The sequence below is a fragment of the Ambystoma mexicanum genome, chromosome 5p (assembly GCF_040938575.1).
Source record: "Ambystoma mexicanum isolate Mex_15411 chromosome 5p, UKY_AmexF1_1, whole genome shotgun sequence".
In the NCBI taxonomy this organism is placed as follows: Eukaryota; Metazoa; Chordata; class Amphibia; order Caudata; family Ambystomatidae; genus Ambystoma; species Ambystoma mexicanum.
In genome coordinates, this window is record NC_090930.1 from 741,946,380 (window position 1) to 741,963,497 (window position 17,118).

At 39.2% G+C, this 17,118-nt stretch overlaps 16 non-coding genes across 16 annotated transcripts; 8 read left to right on the top strand and 8 right to left on the bottom strand.

Moving 5' to 3' along the window:
• Window positions 1–164: 164 nt before the first annotated feature.
• On the top strand, window positions 165–236 carry TRNAQ-UUG (transfer RNA glutamine (anticodon UUG)). The gene has a single exon. It is a non-coding gene; the product is annotated as a tRNA-Gln (tRNA).
• Window positions 237–1,117: 881 nt separating this feature from the next.
• On the bottom strand, window positions 1,118–1,189 carry TRNAQ-CUG (transfer RNA glutamine (anticodon CUG)). The gene has a single exon. It is a non-coding gene; the product is annotated as a tRNA-Gln (tRNA).
• A 259-nt stretch (window positions 1,190–1,448) lies between these two features.
• TRNAQ-UUG (transfer RNA glutamine (anticodon UUG)) lies at window positions 1,449–1,520 on the top strand. The gene has a single exon. It is a non-coding gene; the product is annotated as a tRNA-Gln (tRNA).
• Window positions 1,521–2,433: 913 nt separating this feature from the next.
• TRNAQ-CUG (transfer RNA glutamine (anticodon CUG)) lies at window positions 2,434–2,505 on the bottom strand. The gene has a single exon. It is a non-coding gene; the product is annotated as a tRNA-Gln (tRNA).
• A 2,380-nt stretch (window positions 2,506–4,885) lies between these two features.
• Window positions 4,886–4,957, top strand: TRNAQ-UUG (transfer RNA glutamine (anticodon UUG)). Its single transcript has one exon. It is a non-coding gene; the product is annotated as a tRNA-Gln (tRNA).
• A 907-nt stretch (window positions 4,958–5,864) lies between these two features.
• TRNAQ-CUG (transfer RNA glutamine (anticodon CUG)) lies at window positions 5,865–5,936 on the bottom strand. The gene has a single exon. It is a non-coding gene; the product is annotated as a tRNA-Gln (tRNA).
• Window positions 5,937–6,195: 259 nt separating this feature from the next.
• TRNAQ-UUG (transfer RNA glutamine (anticodon UUG)) lies at window positions 6,196–6,267 on the top strand. The gene has a single exon. It is a non-coding gene; the product is annotated as a tRNA-Gln (tRNA).
• A 913-nt stretch (window positions 6,268–7,180) lies between these two features.
• TRNAQ-CUG (transfer RNA glutamine (anticodon CUG)) lies at window positions 7,181–7,252 on the bottom strand. Its single transcript has one exon. It is a non-coding gene; the product is annotated as a tRNA-Gln (tRNA).
• A 2,369-nt stretch (window positions 7,253–9,621) lies between these two features.
• On the top strand, window positions 9,622–9,693 carry TRNAQ-UUG (transfer RNA glutamine (anticodon UUG)). Its single transcript has one exon. It is a non-coding gene; the product is annotated as a tRNA-Gln (tRNA).
• An 881-nt stretch (window positions 9,694–10,574) lies between these two features.
• Window positions 10,575–10,646, bottom strand: TRNAQ-CUG (transfer RNA glutamine (anticodon CUG)). Its single transcript has one exon. It is a non-coding gene; the product is annotated as a tRNA-Gln (tRNA).
• Window positions 10,647–10,905: 259 nt separating this feature from the next.
• On the top strand, window positions 10,906–10,977 carry TRNAQ-UUG (transfer RNA glutamine (anticodon UUG)). The gene has a single exon. It is a non-coding gene; the product is annotated as a tRNA-Gln (tRNA).
• Window positions 10,978–11,890: 913 nt separating this feature from the next.
• TRNAQ-CUG (transfer RNA glutamine (anticodon CUG)) lies at window positions 11,891–11,962 on the bottom strand. The gene has a single exon. It is a non-coding gene; the product is annotated as a tRNA-Gln (tRNA).
• Window positions 11,963–14,349: 2,387 nt separating this feature from the next.
• Window positions 14,350–14,421, top strand: TRNAQ-UUG (transfer RNA glutamine (anticodon UUG)). Its single transcript has one exon. It is a non-coding gene; the product is annotated as a tRNA-Gln (tRNA).
• Window positions 14,422–15,302: 881 nt separating this feature from the next.
• TRNAQ-CUG (transfer RNA glutamine (anticodon CUG)) lies at window positions 15,303–15,374 on the bottom strand. Its single transcript has one exon. It is a non-coding gene; the product is annotated as a tRNA-Gln (tRNA).
• Window positions 15,375–15,633: 259 nt separating this feature from the next.
• TRNAQ-UUG (transfer RNA glutamine (anticodon UUG)) lies at window positions 15,634–15,705 on the top strand. The gene has a single exon. It is a non-coding gene; the product is annotated as a tRNA-Gln (tRNA).
• A 913-nt stretch (window positions 15,706–16,618) lies between these two features.
• TRNAQ-CUG (transfer RNA glutamine (anticodon CUG)) lies at window positions 16,619–16,690 on the bottom strand. The gene has a single exon. It is a non-coding gene; the product is annotated as a tRNA-Gln (tRNA).
• Between the last annotated feature and the right edge of the window lie 428 nt (window positions 16,691–17,118).

Sequence of the window (17,118 nt, forward strand, 5' to 3'; positions counted from 1 at the left end):
TCTACATGCTCTATAAAGCACAGAGATTGCTATAGCACAACGTCAATCGACAACATCGCTGTGTTTGTATGATATCAGTCCATTGGGACTATGAATCTGTAAAAATTGTAAATGTGCTCTTTATTGCCATTTCTGATTCAACGCTCTCAGGTGCATCTTGCAAGGGTTCCATGGTGTAATGGTTAGCACTTCGGACTTTGAATCCAACGATCCGAGTTCAAGTCTCGGTGGGACCGTTATCTTGCTCTTACACTCCATTTTCTAATTTCTCAAATTACAATTCAACAGAGTTAATATTCAGAAGTTCAGTCGACTCTCTCTGCACGACATTACATTTAAATGCACTTTGGTGCCTGATACCAATACAGTGATGCAACTACATATCGTTAATGTACAATCCCTAAGGTCAATCAGAGTGGGCACCCAGATATCTCTCAGAAACATTTTCCACAGATGAATAATGTCCAACCTTAACTCTATGAAAAGAAAAATGTACACACTATGTGCAGTAGATTCTCTGCTCACTGGAACATGCAGAAACAACATTGATGTGAAAAGATTGGAAAAAGCCCTATTTTATTAACATTAAAAAATGTTATACAATTATTTTGGTGAATCATATTCACTTTCACAATCATTCCTATGTTTCAAGCAATTTGATGGTCTTATTAAATGTGTAAAAAATGTAATTCTTTGAGTTGACAAACTGTATGGAGAGCAAACATTTTATAACTTACAAGAGTTATGAGTTCTAGAAAGTAGTGCATTTACTGATCAAGTGCCCTTGTTTAAATGTACTTACTTTATTTGGATCACACCTTTCTCGAAAGAAGAAATAAACTCTAAATTATCAGGAAACAATTCAACTGATTTTAGGGGCCTCCTGGGCTTTCAATGCAAATCGCTGAGATCAAAAGCCAGTTTAATAGCCATTATACCTTGGAGCTTTGGAGATATGAGAGTGGGCAGTTTCTTTGTGGCAAAAGAGAGTCATCCCCAGAAACTATTAATATTCTTTGGTCAAAGAAGACTGCCATCAAAGTGGGCTGTAAAGCAAAGCTATTGCTGTTATATCTATCTGCAAATGAAAGGCAACTCTAAAAGAGAAGCAGCCCCAAGGTCCCACCGAGACTTGAACTCGCATCGCTGGATTCAGAGTCCAGAGTGCTAACCATTACACCATGGAACCCACATATTCAGTAGCATGATGCACTTCATTCTGGAAAAACAGAGCACATCAGAGAAAATATGTAATATTCCTATATCATTAGACTCCAGAGGAAGAATTTGATCCAAATGAGACATGAAGCCAATACTTTGCGATTGCACAGCATCCAACAGCAACAGTGCTGCTTCGATATAATATCAGTAAACGGTTACTATAGGTCAGTAAAAATCTTGACTGTGCCCTATATTCTCATTGCCCTTATGAAGCTCTGCTCAACAAGGGTTCCATGGTGTAATGGTTAGCACTTTGGACTTTGAATCCAGCGATCCGAGTTCAAGTCTTGGTGGAACCTCTCTCTTGCTCTAACACACTTTGTCTCCTTGTTGTCTTAAATTATAGGCCAAAGATAGTAATATTCAGAAGGTTAGTGGTGTAGGGTATTCATTTTCGCTCTCACTCTCTGGCATAACTTTTCATAAAAATCCACTTTTGTGCCTAGCACCTTAACCTTTATGCATTTTTTTTAAATGTATGAACAGTGAGGTCATTCTGAGTCGATGGGCAGATCTGCATCGGAAACATACATAAAAGATTTGAAATTTTCAAACTTAACTCAATGTTAAGAAACATGCTCAATCTGTGACCCAATGGATTCTCTTTTTACTTGAAGATGCAGCAACAACATTAATAATACCATTTTGGGAAAAGCAGCTCTATTGTATCGCCATTCTCTTTCAAAATTGTTAAAGGGTTAATCCTATGAAAAGCGACCACATTCAGAACCAATGATATTAATCAAGCGTCTTAACAGCCTTTACATGTTTGTAAAATAAAGGTATCAGTTTGAGATGAAAAATAGAACGAAGAACACACTTTTCTTAATTCACAAAAGGCCTGAGGTGTATAAATACTGTTTGTACCGACCATGGGCCCATTCGTGAATGTACTTACTTTAGTTGGATCATACCTTTCTTCAAAGAAGACATCCACAATAAACCATAAGGGAAAGGTTTGACTGATGGTAAACTCTTACAGAGATTTGAATGCAAATTATTGGATTCAACCTCCAGGGTGCTACCATTACACCATGGGTCTTTCACACCACAGAAAGTGGTGGGTTTCATTGTGGCTTAAGAGCGTCATCCATGGAAAATCTTTCTTTTTTCAAATGCACCCAGGGAATAATGCTATGAAAGTGGGCGAAACAGCAGCGTCATTGCTATTAAAACAAGACACTGAGAGGAAAACAAACACAGTAATTCCCAAGGTCCCACCGAGATTTGAACTCGGATCGCTGGATTCAGAGTCCAGAGTGCTAACCATTACACCATGGAACCTACATACTTAGTGACATGATGAACGTCATTGCAGCAAAAAAAGAGCCTTTTAGAGAATGTATGCAATATTCTTTTATCTTATGCCTCCAGAGGAAGAATCCTATCCAAATGAGCTGTAAAGCAAAGAGTTTGCTATTGCGCAACAACCAACTAAACAGTTCCACATTTGCATAATATCCGTGGGCTAGGAATATGAGTTTGTTAAAATGATGCATGAGATCTCGATTCTCATTTCTGTTACAACTCTGTCAGGTTGCACCAGCAAGGGGCCCATGGTGTAATGGTTAGCAAAGAACATTACTGAAGGGCCCCTCGGCCAGCCAGAAAGCCAAAATGGAGAGAACGGGCATGAACTGGTTGTGAATGAGCTTCAAAATGCGTTCACAGGTAATTGAACTGGTGATCTCCTCAGTTTATACACCTGGAACTCCTGTCAATAGCAACAGTCGGCAGCTGGGTTGCCAGACATTTCGTCGAAAAAAATTTGTCGACAGGACAATTGGTCGAAACCATTTGGTCGAAAACCAAATGGTCGAATTGCTTTGTTTTTTATTTTCACATTTTTTTTTGGGGGGGGGGTTTGGGGGGTCCCCCCAACCCCCTTTTTTTCTAAAAACCCCTTTTTTTCCGTAAACTACAACCTAAAAAATATATATATAAATAAATAAAAAAATCGACCATTTGGCTTTCGACGAAATTACGTCGACCAAATGTCTTTCGACGAAATGTCTTTCGACGAAATGTCCGGACAGCGGCAGCTGGTCTGTGTCAGTAATGGCAATTTGATTTTGCCATTTTCACAACTCCCTAATAAATGAACAAAATGTTCCATTTGTAGGCACAGTTACATGCTATGGTATGTATACCATGCTTAATAACCACCATAGGAGGCTCAGAGCACCATCCGCATTCTTACGTACAAAACATGTAAGGAAATAATCAGATCTTTTGCTCTGCAGGAGTCAGGCTTCTTTAAAGCCTGACAAAGTGGCAGAGTGCCATTGTAAACTGAGGCATGATGAAACCATGCCCAAGAACCCAGGCAGGTTAAACCCTTCCACTCATGCCCCTAGGCCCCGAATGGCCACGAACAGCCAGGTTCTATAGACAGGGCAGCTGGCATGGATTATGGACACTTTTAACATAGGGTGGTTTTTCAACCTTATCTCCTCTGGGAGCAAAGCGCTGGACAGGGTTTCCTGTACGTTTTTGAGGTTCGCAGGGATCTATGTGTGGATGTTTCTTGGTGTGAAAAGCATGACACCTTTTGGGGTGACATCAGGCTCTTCTGGGAGTTAATTTGCATAATCTCTACTTTCTATTTTATGTGACATGGGCTGCAGTTACATTGTTCTGTTAATAGAGGGCAACACACAGGTCATAGTTCCAAACAGGGGTGCACGGTCTGCTTGCTAGCTTACATTTACAGTTCTATTTGGGATTCACCGCCTTTTCATAAACTGAGTACTCTTCCGGAGGATTTCTAACTTATGTAGGTGTTTTGGGGGTGTTACGTGCCTTTGTATGACTGCTGCAAACCACTTGATATTAGACATTGATTGGAAACGACATAAAAAATCCTGACACATATTGTAAGCGGACATAAAATGACCTATATTAGCTAATATAAGTAAACAGACATCACTCCCCCCTCCCCACAAAAAGGGATGTATGCGTACACAAAAAATAAAAATGAAAAACAAGCAACTACTGCAGTTAAAATCTAAAAATGTAAATTCAGTTACATGATCATGACTCGGAAGGGGAAGTTAAAAAGTAAAAAAACACACGGTAGGAGAGAGGTTAGCTTTACATGCCATGAGGGAGGAGGAGGTCTTCCAAGCACTGTTGTGTATGTTGGTCAATCCCTCTGAAACGCAAAAGGGATGTGCACATAGAAATCAAAGCAGAGTCATCCAGAGAGACTATTTAATTCTTTTTTTTTCAAATTCTCAAAAGGAAGCTGCTATCAAATTGAACTATTCATCACAGCCACTGCTAGGAAATCTATGTGCATAAAATGACAATACACCCAAAGGAAAACAAAATATAGCTATAACATGTCAGATTACTAAATTCAGAGTCCAGCCTACTAACCATTAGACCATGGAACCTAAATACTTCCGCAAATGCTGAACTTCATTATGCCAAAACAGAGGCAGTCAGAAACAATATTTAATATTGCTTAATCATATGCCTCAAGAGGAAGAATTTGATCTACATGCTCTATAAAGCACAGAGATTGCTATAGCACAACGTCAATCGACAACATCGCTGTGTTTGTATGATATCAGTCAATTGGGACTATGAATCTGTACAAATTGTAAATGTGCTCTATATTGCCATTTCTGATTCAACGCTCTCAGGTGCATCTTGCAGGGGTTCCATGGTGTAATGGTTAGCACTTTGGACTTTGAATCCAACGATCCGAGTTCAAGTCTCGGTGGAACCGTTATCTTGCTCTTACACTCCATTTTCTAATTTCTCAAATTACAATTCAACAGAGTTAATATTCAGAAGTTCAGTCGACTCAGGTAGCCGTTTTCACACTCTCTCTCTCTCTGCACGACATTACATTTAAATGCACTTTGGTGCCTGATACCAATACAGTGATGCAACTACATATCGTTAATGTACAATCCCTAAGGTCAATCAGAGTGGGCACCCAGATATCTCTCAGAAACATTTTCCACAGATGAATAATGTCCAACCTTAACTCTATGAAAAGAAAAATGTACACACTATGTGCAGTAGATTCTCTGCTCACTGGAACATGCAGAAACAACATTGATGTGAAAAGATTGGAAAAAGCCCTATTTTATTAACATTAAAAAATGTTATACAATTATTTTGGTGAATCATATTCACTTTCACAATCATTCCTATGTTTCAAGCAATTTGATGGTCTTATTAAATGTGTAAAAAATGTAATTCTTTGAGTTGACAAACTGTATGGAGAGCAAACTTTTTATAACTTACAAGAGTTATGAGTTCTAGAAAGTAGTGCATTTACTGATCAAGTGCCCTTGTTTAAATGTACTTACTTTATTTGGATCACACCTTTCTCGAAAGAAGAAATAAACTCTAAATTATCAGGAAACAATTCAAATGATTTTAGAGGCCTCCTGGGCTTTCAATGCAAATCGCTGAGATCAAAAGCCAGTTTAATAGCCATTATACCTTGGAGCTTTGGAGATATGAGAGTGGGCAGTTTCTTTGTGGCAAAAGAGAGTCATCCCCAGAAACTATTAATATTCTTTGGTCAAAGAAGACTGCCATCAAAGTGGGCTGTAAAGCAAAGCTATTGCTGTTATATCTATCTGCAAATGAAAGGCAACTCTAAAAGAGAAGCAGCCCCAAGGTCCCACCGAGACTTGAACTCGCATCGCTGGATTCAGAGTCCAGAGTGCTAACCATTACACCATGGAACCCACATATTCAGTAGCATGATGCACTTCATTCTGGAAAAACAGAGCACATCAGAGAAAATATGTAATATTCCTATATCATTAGACTCCAGAGGAAGAATTTGATCCAAATGAGACATGAAGCCAATACTTTGCGATTGCACAGCATCCAACAGCAACAGTGCTGCTTCGATATAATATCAGTAAACGGTTACTATAGGTCAGTAAAAATCTTGACTGTGCCCTATATTCTCATTGCCCTTATGAAGCTCTGCTCAACAAGGGTTCCATGGTGTAATGGTTAGCACTTTGGACTTTGAATCCAGCGATCCGAGTTCAAGTCTCGGTGGAACCTCTCTCTTGCTCTAACACACTTTGTCTCCTTGTTGTCTTAAATTATAGGCCAAAGATAGTAATATTCATAAGGTTAGTGGTGTAGGGTATTCATTTTCGCTCTCACTCTCTGGCATAACTTTTCATAAAAATCCACTTTTGTGCCTAGCACCTTAACCTTTATGCATTTTTTTTAAATGTATGAACAGTGAGGTCATTCTGAGTCGATGGGCAGATCTGCATCGGAAACATACATAAAAGATTTGAAATTTTCAAACTTAACTCAATGTTAAGAAACATGCTCAATCTGTGACCCAATGGATTCTCTTTTTACTTGAAGATGCAGCAACAACATTAATAATACCATTCTGGGAAAAGCAGCTCTATTGTATCGCCATTCTCTTTCAAAATTGTTAAAGGGTTAATCCTATGAAAAGCGACCACATTCAGAATCAATGATATTAATCAAGCGTCTTAACAGCCTTTACATGTTTGTAAAATAAAGGTATCAGTTTGAGATGAAAAATAGAACGAAGAACACACTTTTCTTAATTCACAAAAGGCCTGAGGTGTATAAATACTGTTTGTACCGACCAAGGGCCCATTCGTGAATGTACTTACTTTAGTTGGATCATACCTTTCTTCAAAGAAGACATCCACAATAAACCATAAGGGAAAGGTTTGACTGATGGTAAACTCTTACAGAGATTTGAATGCAAATTATTGGATTCAACCTCCAGGGTGCTACCATTACACCATGGGTCTTTCACACCACAGAAAGTGGTGGGTTTCATTGTGGCTAAAGAGCGTCATCCATGGAAAATCTTTCTTTTTTCAAATGCACCCAGGGAATAATGCTATGAAAGTGGGCGACACAGCAGCGTCATTGCTATTAAAACAAGACACTGAGAGGAAAACAAACACAGTAATTCCCAAGGTCCCACCGAGATTTGAACTCGGATCGCTGGATTCAGAGTCCAGAGTGCTAACCATTACACCATGGAACCTACATACTTAGTGACATGATGAACGTCATTGCAGCAAAAAAAGCGCCTTTTAGAGAATGTATGCAATATTCTTTTATCTTATGCCTCCAGAGGAAGAATCCTATCCAAATGAGCTGTAAAGCAAAGAGTTTGCTATTGCGCAACAACCAACTAAACAGTTCCACATTTGCATAATATCCGTGGGCTAGGAATATGAGTTTGTTAAAATGATGCATGAGATCTCGATTCTCATTTCTGTTACAACTCTGTCAGGTTGCACCAGCAAGGGGCCCATGGTGTAATGGTTAGCAAAGAACATTACTGAAGGGCCCCTCGGCCAGCCAGAAAGCCAAAATGGAGAGAACGGGCATGAACTGGTTGTGAATGAGCTTCAAAATGCGTTCACAGGTAATTGAACTGGTGATCTACTCAGTTTATACACCTGGAACTCCTGTCAATAGCAACAGTCGGCAGCTGGGTTGCCAGACATTTCGTCGAAAAAAATTTGTCGACAGGACAATTGGTCGAAACCATTTGGTCGAAAACCAAATGGTCGAATTGCTTTTGTTTTTTATTTTCACATTTTTTTTTGGGGGGGTGGGGGTTGGGGGGTCCCCGCCAACCCCCTTTTTTTCTAAAAACCCCTTTTTTTCCCTAAACTACAACCTAAAAAATATATATATAAATAAATAAAAAAATCGACCATTTGGCTTTCGACCAAATTACGTCGACCAAATGTCTTTCGACGAAATGTCCGGACAGCGGCAGCTGGTCTGTGTCAATAATGGCAATTTGATTTTGCCATTTTCACAACTCCCTAATAAATGAACAAAATGTTCCATTTGTAGGCACAGTTACATGCTATGGTATGTATACCATGCTTAATAACCACCATAGGAGGCTCAGAGCACCATCCGCATTCTTACGTACAAAACATGTAAGGAAATAATCAGATCTTTTGCTCTGCAGGAGTCAGGCTTCTTTAAAGCCTGACAAAGTGGCAGAGTGCCATTGTAAACTGAGGCATGATGAAACCATGCCCAAGAACCCAGGGAGGTTAAACCCTTCCACTCATGCCCCTAGGCCCCGAACGTCCACGAACGGCCAGGTTCTATAGACAGGGCAGCTGGCATGGATTATGGACACTTTTAACATAGGGTGGTTTTTCAACCTTATCTCCTCTGGGAGCAAAGCGCTGGACAGGGTTTCCTGTACGTTTTTGAGGTTCGCAGGGATCTATGTGTGGATGTTTCTTGGTGTGAAAAGCATGACACCTTTTGGGGTGACACCAGGCTCTTCTGGGAGTTAATTTGCATAATCTCTACTTTCTATTTTATGTGACATGGGCTGCAGTTACATTGTTCTGTTAATAGAGGGCAACACACAGGTCATAGTTCCAAACAGGGGTGCACGGTCTGCTTGCTAGCTTACATTTACAGTTCTATTTGGGATTCACCGCCTTTTCATAAACGGAGTACTCTTCCGGAGTATTTCTAACTTATGTAGGTGTTTTGGGGGTGTTACGTGCCTTTGTATGACTGCTGCAAACCACTTGATATTAGACATTGATTGGAAACGACATAAAAAATCCTGACACATATTGTAAGCGGACATAAAATGACCTATATTAGCTAATATAAGTAAACAGACATCACTCCCCCCTCCCCACAAAAAGGGATGTATGCGTACACAAAAAATAAAAATGAAAAACAAGCAACTACTGCAGTTAAAATCTAAAAATGTAAATTCAGTTACATGATCATGACTCGGAAGGGGAAGTTAAAAAGTAAAAAAACACACGGTAGGAGAGAGGTTAGCTTTACATGCCATGAGGGAGGAAGAGGTCTTCCAAGCACTGTTGTGTATGTTTGTCAATCCCTCTGAAACGCAAAAGGGATGTGCACATAGAAATCAAAGCAGAGTCATCCAGAGAGACTATTTAATTCTTTTTTTTTCAAATTCTCAAAAGGAAGCTGCTATCAAATTGAACTATTCATCACAGCCACTGCTAGGAAATCTATGTGCATAAAATGACAATACACCCAAAGGAAAACAAAATATAGCTATAACATGTCAGATTACTAAATTCAGAGTCCAGCCTACTAACCATTAGACCATGGAACCTAAATACTTCCGCAAATGCTGAACTTCATTATGCCAAAACAGAGGCAGTCAGAAACAATATTTAATATTGCTTAATCATATGCCTCAAGAGGAAGAATTTGATCTACATGCTCTATAAAGCACAGAGATTGCTATAGCACAACGTCAATCGACAACATCGCTGTGTTTGTATGATATCAGTCAATTGGGACTATGAATCTGTAAAAATTGTAAATGTGCTCTATATTGCCATTTCTGATTCAACGCTCTCAGGTGCATCTTGCAAGGGTTCCATGGTGTAATGGTTAGCACTTTGGACTTTGAATCCAACGATCCGAGTTCAAGTCTCGGTGGGACCGTTATCTTGCTCTTACACTCCATTTTCTAATTTCTCAAATTACAATTCAACAGAGTTAATATTCAGAAGTTCAGTCGACTCTCTCTGCACGACATTCCATTTAAATGTACTTTGGTGCCTGATACCAATACAGTGATGCAACTACATATCGTTAATGTACAATCCCTAAGGTCAATCAGAGTGGGCACCCAGATATCTCTCAGAAACATTTTCCACAGATGAATAATGTCCAACCTTAACTCTATGAAAAGAAAAATGTACACACTATGTGCAGTAGATTCTCTGCTCACTGGAACATGCAGAAACAACATTGATGTGAAAAGATTGGAAAAAGCCCTATTTTATTAACATTAAAAAATGTTATACAATTATTTTGGTGAATCATATTCACTTTCACAATCATTCCTATGTTTCAAGCAATTTGATGGTCTTATTAAATGTGTAAAAAATGTAATTCTTTGAGTTGACAAACTGTATGGAGAGCAAACTTTTTATAACTTACAAGAGTTATGAGTTCTAGAAAGTAGTGCATTTACTGATCAAGTGCCCTTGTTTAAATGTACTTACTTTATTTGGATCACACCTTTCTCGAAAGAAGAAATAAACTCTAAATTATCAGGAAACAATTCAACTGATTTTAGGGGCCTCCTGGGCTTTCAATGCAAATCGCTGAGATCAAAAGCCAGTTTAATAGCCATTATACCTTGGAGCTTTGGAGATATGAGAGTGGGCAGTTTCTTTGTGGCAAAAGAGAGTCATCCCCAGAAACTATTAATATTCTTTGGTCAAAGAAGACTGCCATCAAAGTGGGCTGTAAAGCAAAGCTATTGCTGTTATATCTATCTGCAAATGAAAGGCAACTCTAAAAGAGAAGCAGCCCCAAGGTCCCACCGAGACTTGAACTCGGATCGCTGGATTCAGAGTCCAGAGTGCTAACCATTACACCATGGAACCCACATATTCAGTAGCATGATACACTTCATTCTGGAAAAACAGAGCACATCAGAGAAAATATGTAATATTCCTATATCATTAGACTCCAGAGGAAGAATTTGATCCAAATGAGACATGAAGCCAGTACTTTGCGATTGCACAGCATCCAACAGCAACAGTGCTGCTTCGATATAATATCAGTAAACGGTTACTATAGGTCAGTAAAAATCTTGACTGTGCCCTATATTCTCATTGCCCTTATGAAGCTCTGCTCAACAAGGGTTCCATGGTATAATGGTTAGCACTTTGGACTTTGAATCCAGCGATCCGAGTTCAAGTCTCGGTGGAACCTCTCTCTTGCTCTAACACACTTTGTCTCCTTGTTGTCTTAAATTATAGGCCAAAGATAGTAATATTCATATGGTTAGTGGTGTAGGGTATTCATTTTCGCTCTCACTCTCTGGCATAACTTTTCACAAAAATCCACTTTTGTGCCTAGCACCTTAACCTTTATGCATTTTTTTTAAATGTATGAACAGTGAGGTCATTCTGAGTCGATGGGCAGATCTGCATCGGAAACATACATAAAAGATTTGAAATTTTCAAACTTAACTCAATGTTAAGAAACATGCTCAATCTGTGACCCAATGGATTCTCTTTTTACTTGAAGATGCAGCAACAACATTAATAATACCATTTTGGGAAAAGCAGCTCTATTGTATCGCCATTCTCTTTCAAAATTGTTAAAGGGTTAATCCTATGAAAAGCGACCACATTCAGAATCAATGATATTAATCAAGCGTCTTAACAGTCTTTACATGTTTGTAAAATGAAGGTATCAGTTTGAGATGAAAAATAGAACGAAGAACACACTTTTCTTAATTCACAAAAGGCCTGAGGTGTATAAATACTGTTTGTACCGACCAAGGGCCCATTCGTGAATGTACTTACTTTAGTTGGATCATACCTTTCTTCAAAGAAGACATCCACAATAAACGATAAGGGAAAGGTTCGACTGATGGTAAACTCTTACAGAGATTTGAATGCAAATTATTGGATTCAACCTCCAGGGTGCTACTATTACACCATGGGTCTTTCACACCACAGAAAGTGGTGGGTTTCATTGTGGCTAAAGAGCGTCATCCATGGAAAATCTTTCTTTTTTCAAATGCACCCAGGGAATAATGCTATGAAAGTGGGCGACACAGCAGCGTCATTGCTATTAAAACAAGACACTGAGAGGAAAACAAACACAGTAATTCCCAAGGTCCCACCGAGATTTGAACTCGGATCGTTGGATTCAGAGTCCAGAGTGCTAACCATTACACCATGGAACCTACATACTTAGTGACATGATGAACGTCATTGCAGCAAAAAAAGCGCCTTTTAGAGAATGTATGCAATATTCTTTTATCTTATGCCTCCAGAGGAAGAATCCTATCCAAATGAGCTGTAAAGCAAAGAGTTTGCTATTGCGCAACAACCAACTAAACAGTTCCACATTTGCATAATATCCGTGGGCTAGGAATATGAGTTTGTTAAAATGATGCATGAGATCTCGATTCTCATTTCTGTTACAACTCTGTCAGGTTGCACCAGCAAGGGGCCCATGGTGTAATGGTTAGCAAAGAACATTACTGAAGGGCCCCTCGGCCAGCCAGAAAGCCAAAATGGAGAGAACGGGCATGAACTGGTTGTGAATGAGCTTCAAAATGCGTTCACAGGTAATTGAACTGGTGATCTCCTCAGTTTATACACCTGGAACTCCTCTCAATAGCAACAGTCGGCAGCTGGGTTGCAAGACATTTCGTCGAAAAAAATTTGTCGACAGGACAAATGGTCGAAACCATTTGGTCGAAAACCAAATGGTCGAATTGCTTTTGTTTTTTATTTTCACATTTTTTTTTTGGGGGGTGGGGGTTGGGGGGGTCCCCGCCAACCCCCTTTTTTTCTAAAAAAAACCCTTTTTTTCCCTAAACTACAACCTAAAAAATATATATATATATAAATTAAAAAATCGACCATTTGGCTTTCGACCAAATTACGTCGACCAAATGTCTTTCGACTAAATGTCTTTCGACGAAATGTCCGGACAGCGGCAGCTGGTCTGTGTCAATAATGGCAATTTGATTTTGCCATTTTCACAACTCCCTAATAAATGAACAAAATGTTCCATTTGTAGGCACAGTTACATGCTATGGTATGTATACCATGCTTAATAACCACCATAGGAGGCTCAGAGCACCATCCGCATTCTTACGTACAAAACATGTAAGGAAATAATCAGATCTTTTGCTCTGCAGGAGTCAGGCTTCTTTAAAGCCTGACAAAGTGGCAGAGTGCCATTGTAAACTGAGGCATGAGGAAACCATGCCCAAGAACCCAGGCAGGTTAAACCCTTCCACTCATGCCCCTAGGCCCCGAATGGCCACGAACGGCCAGGTTCTATAGACAGGGCAGCTGGCATGGATTATGGACACTTTTAACATAGGGTGGTTTTTCAACCTTATCTCCTCTGGGAGCAAAGCGCTGGACAGGGTTTCCTGTACGTTTTTGAGGTTCGCAGGGATCTATGTGTGGATGTTTCTTGGTGTGAAAAGCATGACACCTTTTGGGGTGACACCAGGCTCTTCTGGGAGTTAATTTGCATAATCTCTACTTTCTATTTTATGTGACATGGGCTGCAGTTACATTGTTCTGTTAATAGAGGGCAACACACAGGTCATAGTTCCAAACAGGGGTGCACGGTCTGCTTGCTAGCTTACATTTACAGTTCTATTTGGGATTCACCGCCTTTTCATAAACTGAGTACTCTTCCGGAGGATTTCTAACTTATGTAGGTGTTTTGGGGGTGTTACGTGCCTTTGTATGACTGCTGCAAACCACTTGATATTAGACATTGATTGGAAACGACATAAAAAATCCTGACACATATTGTAAGCGGACATAAAATGACCTATATTAGCTAATATAAGTAAACAGACATCACTCCCCCCTCCCCACAAAAAGGGATGTATGCGTACACAAAAAATAAAAATGAAAAACAAGCAACTACTGCAGTTAAAATCTAAAAATGTAAATTCAGTTACATGATCATGACTCGGAAGGGGAAGTTAAAAAGTAAAAAAACACAAGGTAGGAGAGAGGTTAGCTTTACATGCCATGAGGGAGAAAGAGGTCTTCCAAGCACTGTTGTGTATGTTGGTCAATCCCTCTGAAACGCAAAAGGGATGTGCACATAGAAATCAAAGCAGAGTCATCCAGAGAGACTATTTAATTCTTTTTTTTTCAAATTCTCAAAAGGAAGCTGCTATCAAATTGAACTATTCATCACAGCCACTGCTAGGAAATCTATGTGCATAAAATGACAATACACCCAAAGGAAAACAAAATATAGCTATAACATGTCAGATTACTAAATTCAGAGTCCAGCCTACTAACCATTAGACCATGGAACCTAAATACTTCCGCAAATGCTGAACTTCATTATGCCAAAACAGAGGCAGTCAGAAACAATATTTAATATTGCTTAATCATATGCCTCAAGAGGAAGAATTTGATCTACATGCTCTATAAAGCACAGAGATTGCTATAGCACAACGTCAATCGACAACATCGCTGTGTTTGTATGATATCAGTCCATTGGGACTATGAATCTGTAAAAATTGTAAATGTGCTCTATATTGCCATTTCTGATTCAACGCTCTCAGGTGCATCTTGCAAGGGTTCCATGGTGTAATGGTTAGCACTTCGGACTTTGAATCCAACGATCCGAGTTCAAGTCTCGGTGGGACCGTTATCTTGCTCTTACACTCCATTTTCTAATTTCTCAAATTACAATTCAACAGAGTTAATATTCAGAAGTTCAGTCGACTCTCTCTGCACGACATTACATTTAAATGCACTTTGGTGCCTGATACCAATACAGTGATGCAACTACATATCGTTAATGTACAATCCCTAAGGTCAATCAGAGTGGGCACCCAGATATCTCTCAGAAACATTTTCCACAGATGAATAATGTCCAACCTTAACTCTATGAAAAGAAAAATGTACACACTATGTGCAGTAGATTCTCTGCTCACTGGAACATGCAGAAACAACATTGATGTGAAAAGATTGGAAAAAGCCCTATTTTATTAACATTAAAAAATGTTATACAATTATTTTGGTGAATCATATTCACTTTCACAATCATTCCTATGTTTCAAGCAATTTGATGGTCTTATTAAATGTGTAAAAAATGTAATTCTTTGAGTTGACAAACTGTATGGAGAGCAAACATTTTATAACTTACAAGAGTTATGAGTTCTAGAAAGTAGTGCATTTACTGATCAAGTGCCCTTGTTTAAATGTACTTACTTTATTTGGATCACACCTTTCTCGAAAGAAGAAATAAACTCTAAATTATCAGGAAACAATTCAACTGATTTTAGGGGCCTTCTGGGCTTTCAATGCAAATCGCTGAGATCAAAAGCCAGTTTAATAGCCATTATACCTTGGAGCTTTGGAGATATGAGAGTGGGCAGTTTCTTTGTGGCAAAAGAGAGTCATCCCCAGAAACTATTAATATTCTTTGGTCAAAGAAGACTGCCATCAAAGTGGGCTGTAAAGCAAAGCTATTGCTGTTATATCTATCTGCAAATGAAAGGAAACTCTAAAAGAGAAGCAGCCCCAAGGTCCCACCGAGACTTGAACTCGCATCGCTGGATTCAGAGTCCAGAGTGCTAACCATTACACCATGGAACCCACATATTCAGTAGCATGATGCACTTCATTCTGGAAAAACAGAGCACATCAGAGAAAATATGTAATATTCCTATATCATTAGACTCCAGAGGAAGAATTTGATCCAAATGAGACATGAAGCCAATACTTTGCGATTGCACAGCATCCAACAGCAACAGTGCTGCTTCGATATAATATCAGTAAACGGTTACTATAGGTCAGTAAAAATCTTGACTGTGCCCTATATTCTCTTTGCCCTTATGAAGCTCTGCTCAACAAGGGTTCCATGGTGTAATGGTTAGCACTTTGGACTTTGAATCCAGCGATCCGAGTTCAAGTCTCGGTGGAACCTCTCTCTTGCTCTAACACACTTTGTCTCCTTGTTGTCTTAAATTATAGGCCAAAGATAGTAATATTCAGAAGGTTAGTGGTGTAGGGTATTCATTTTCGCTCTCACTCTCTGGCATAACTTTTCATAAAAATCCACTTTTGTGCCTAGCACCTTAACCTTTATGCATTTTTTTTAAATGTATGAACAGTGAGGTCATTCTGAGTCGATGGGCAGATCTGCATCGGAAACATACATAAAAGATTTGAAATTTTCAAACTTAACTCAATGTTAAGAAACATGCTCAATCTGTGACCCAATGGATTCTCTTTTTACTTGAAGATGCAGCAACAACATTAATAATACCATTTTGGGAAAAGCAGCTCTATTGTATCGCCATTCTCTTTCAAAATTGTTAAAGGGTTAATCCTATGAAAAGCGACCACATTCAGAATCAATGATATTAATCAAGCGTCTTAACAGCCTTTACATGTTTGTAAAATAAAGGTATCAGTTTGAGATGAAAAATAGAACGAAGAACACACTTTTCTTAATTCACAAAAGGCCTGAGGTGTATAAATACTGTTTGTACCGACCATGGGCCCATTCGTGAATGTACTTACTTTAGTTGGATCATACCTTTCTTCAAAGAAGACATCCACAATAAACCATAAGGGAAAGGTTTGACTGATGGTAAACTCTTACAGAGATTTGAATGCAAATTATTGGATTCAACCTCCAGGGTGCTACCATTACACCATGGGTCTTTCACACCACAGAAAGTGGTGGGTTTCATTGTGGCTAAAGAGCTTCATCCATGGAAAATCTTTCTTTTTTCAAATGCACCCAGGGAATAATGCTATGAAAGTGGGCGACACAGCAGCGTCATTGCTATTAAAACAAGACACTGAGAGGAAAACAAACACAGTAATTCCCAAGGTCCCACCGAGATTTGAACTCGGATCGCTGGATTCAGAGTCCAGAGTGCTAACGATTACACCATGGAACCTACATACTTAGTGACATGATGAACGTCATTGCAGCAAAAAAAGAGCCTTTTAGAGAATGTATGCAATATTCTTTTATCTTATGCCTCCAGAGGAAGAATCCTATCCAAATGAGCTGTAAAGCAAAGAGTTTGCTATTGCGCAACAACCAACTAAACAGTTCCACATTTGCATAATATCCGTGGGCTAGGAATATGAGTTTGTTAAAATGATGCATGAGATCTCGATTCTCATTTCTGTTACAACTCTGTCAGGTTGCACCAGCAAGGGGCCCATGGTGTAATGGTTAGCAAAGAACATTACTGAAGGGCCCCTCGGCCAGCCAGAAAGCCAAAATGGAGAGAACGGGCATGAACTGGTTGTGAATGAGCTTCAAAATGCGTTCACAGGTAATTGAACTGGTGATCTCCTCAGTTTATACACCTGGAAC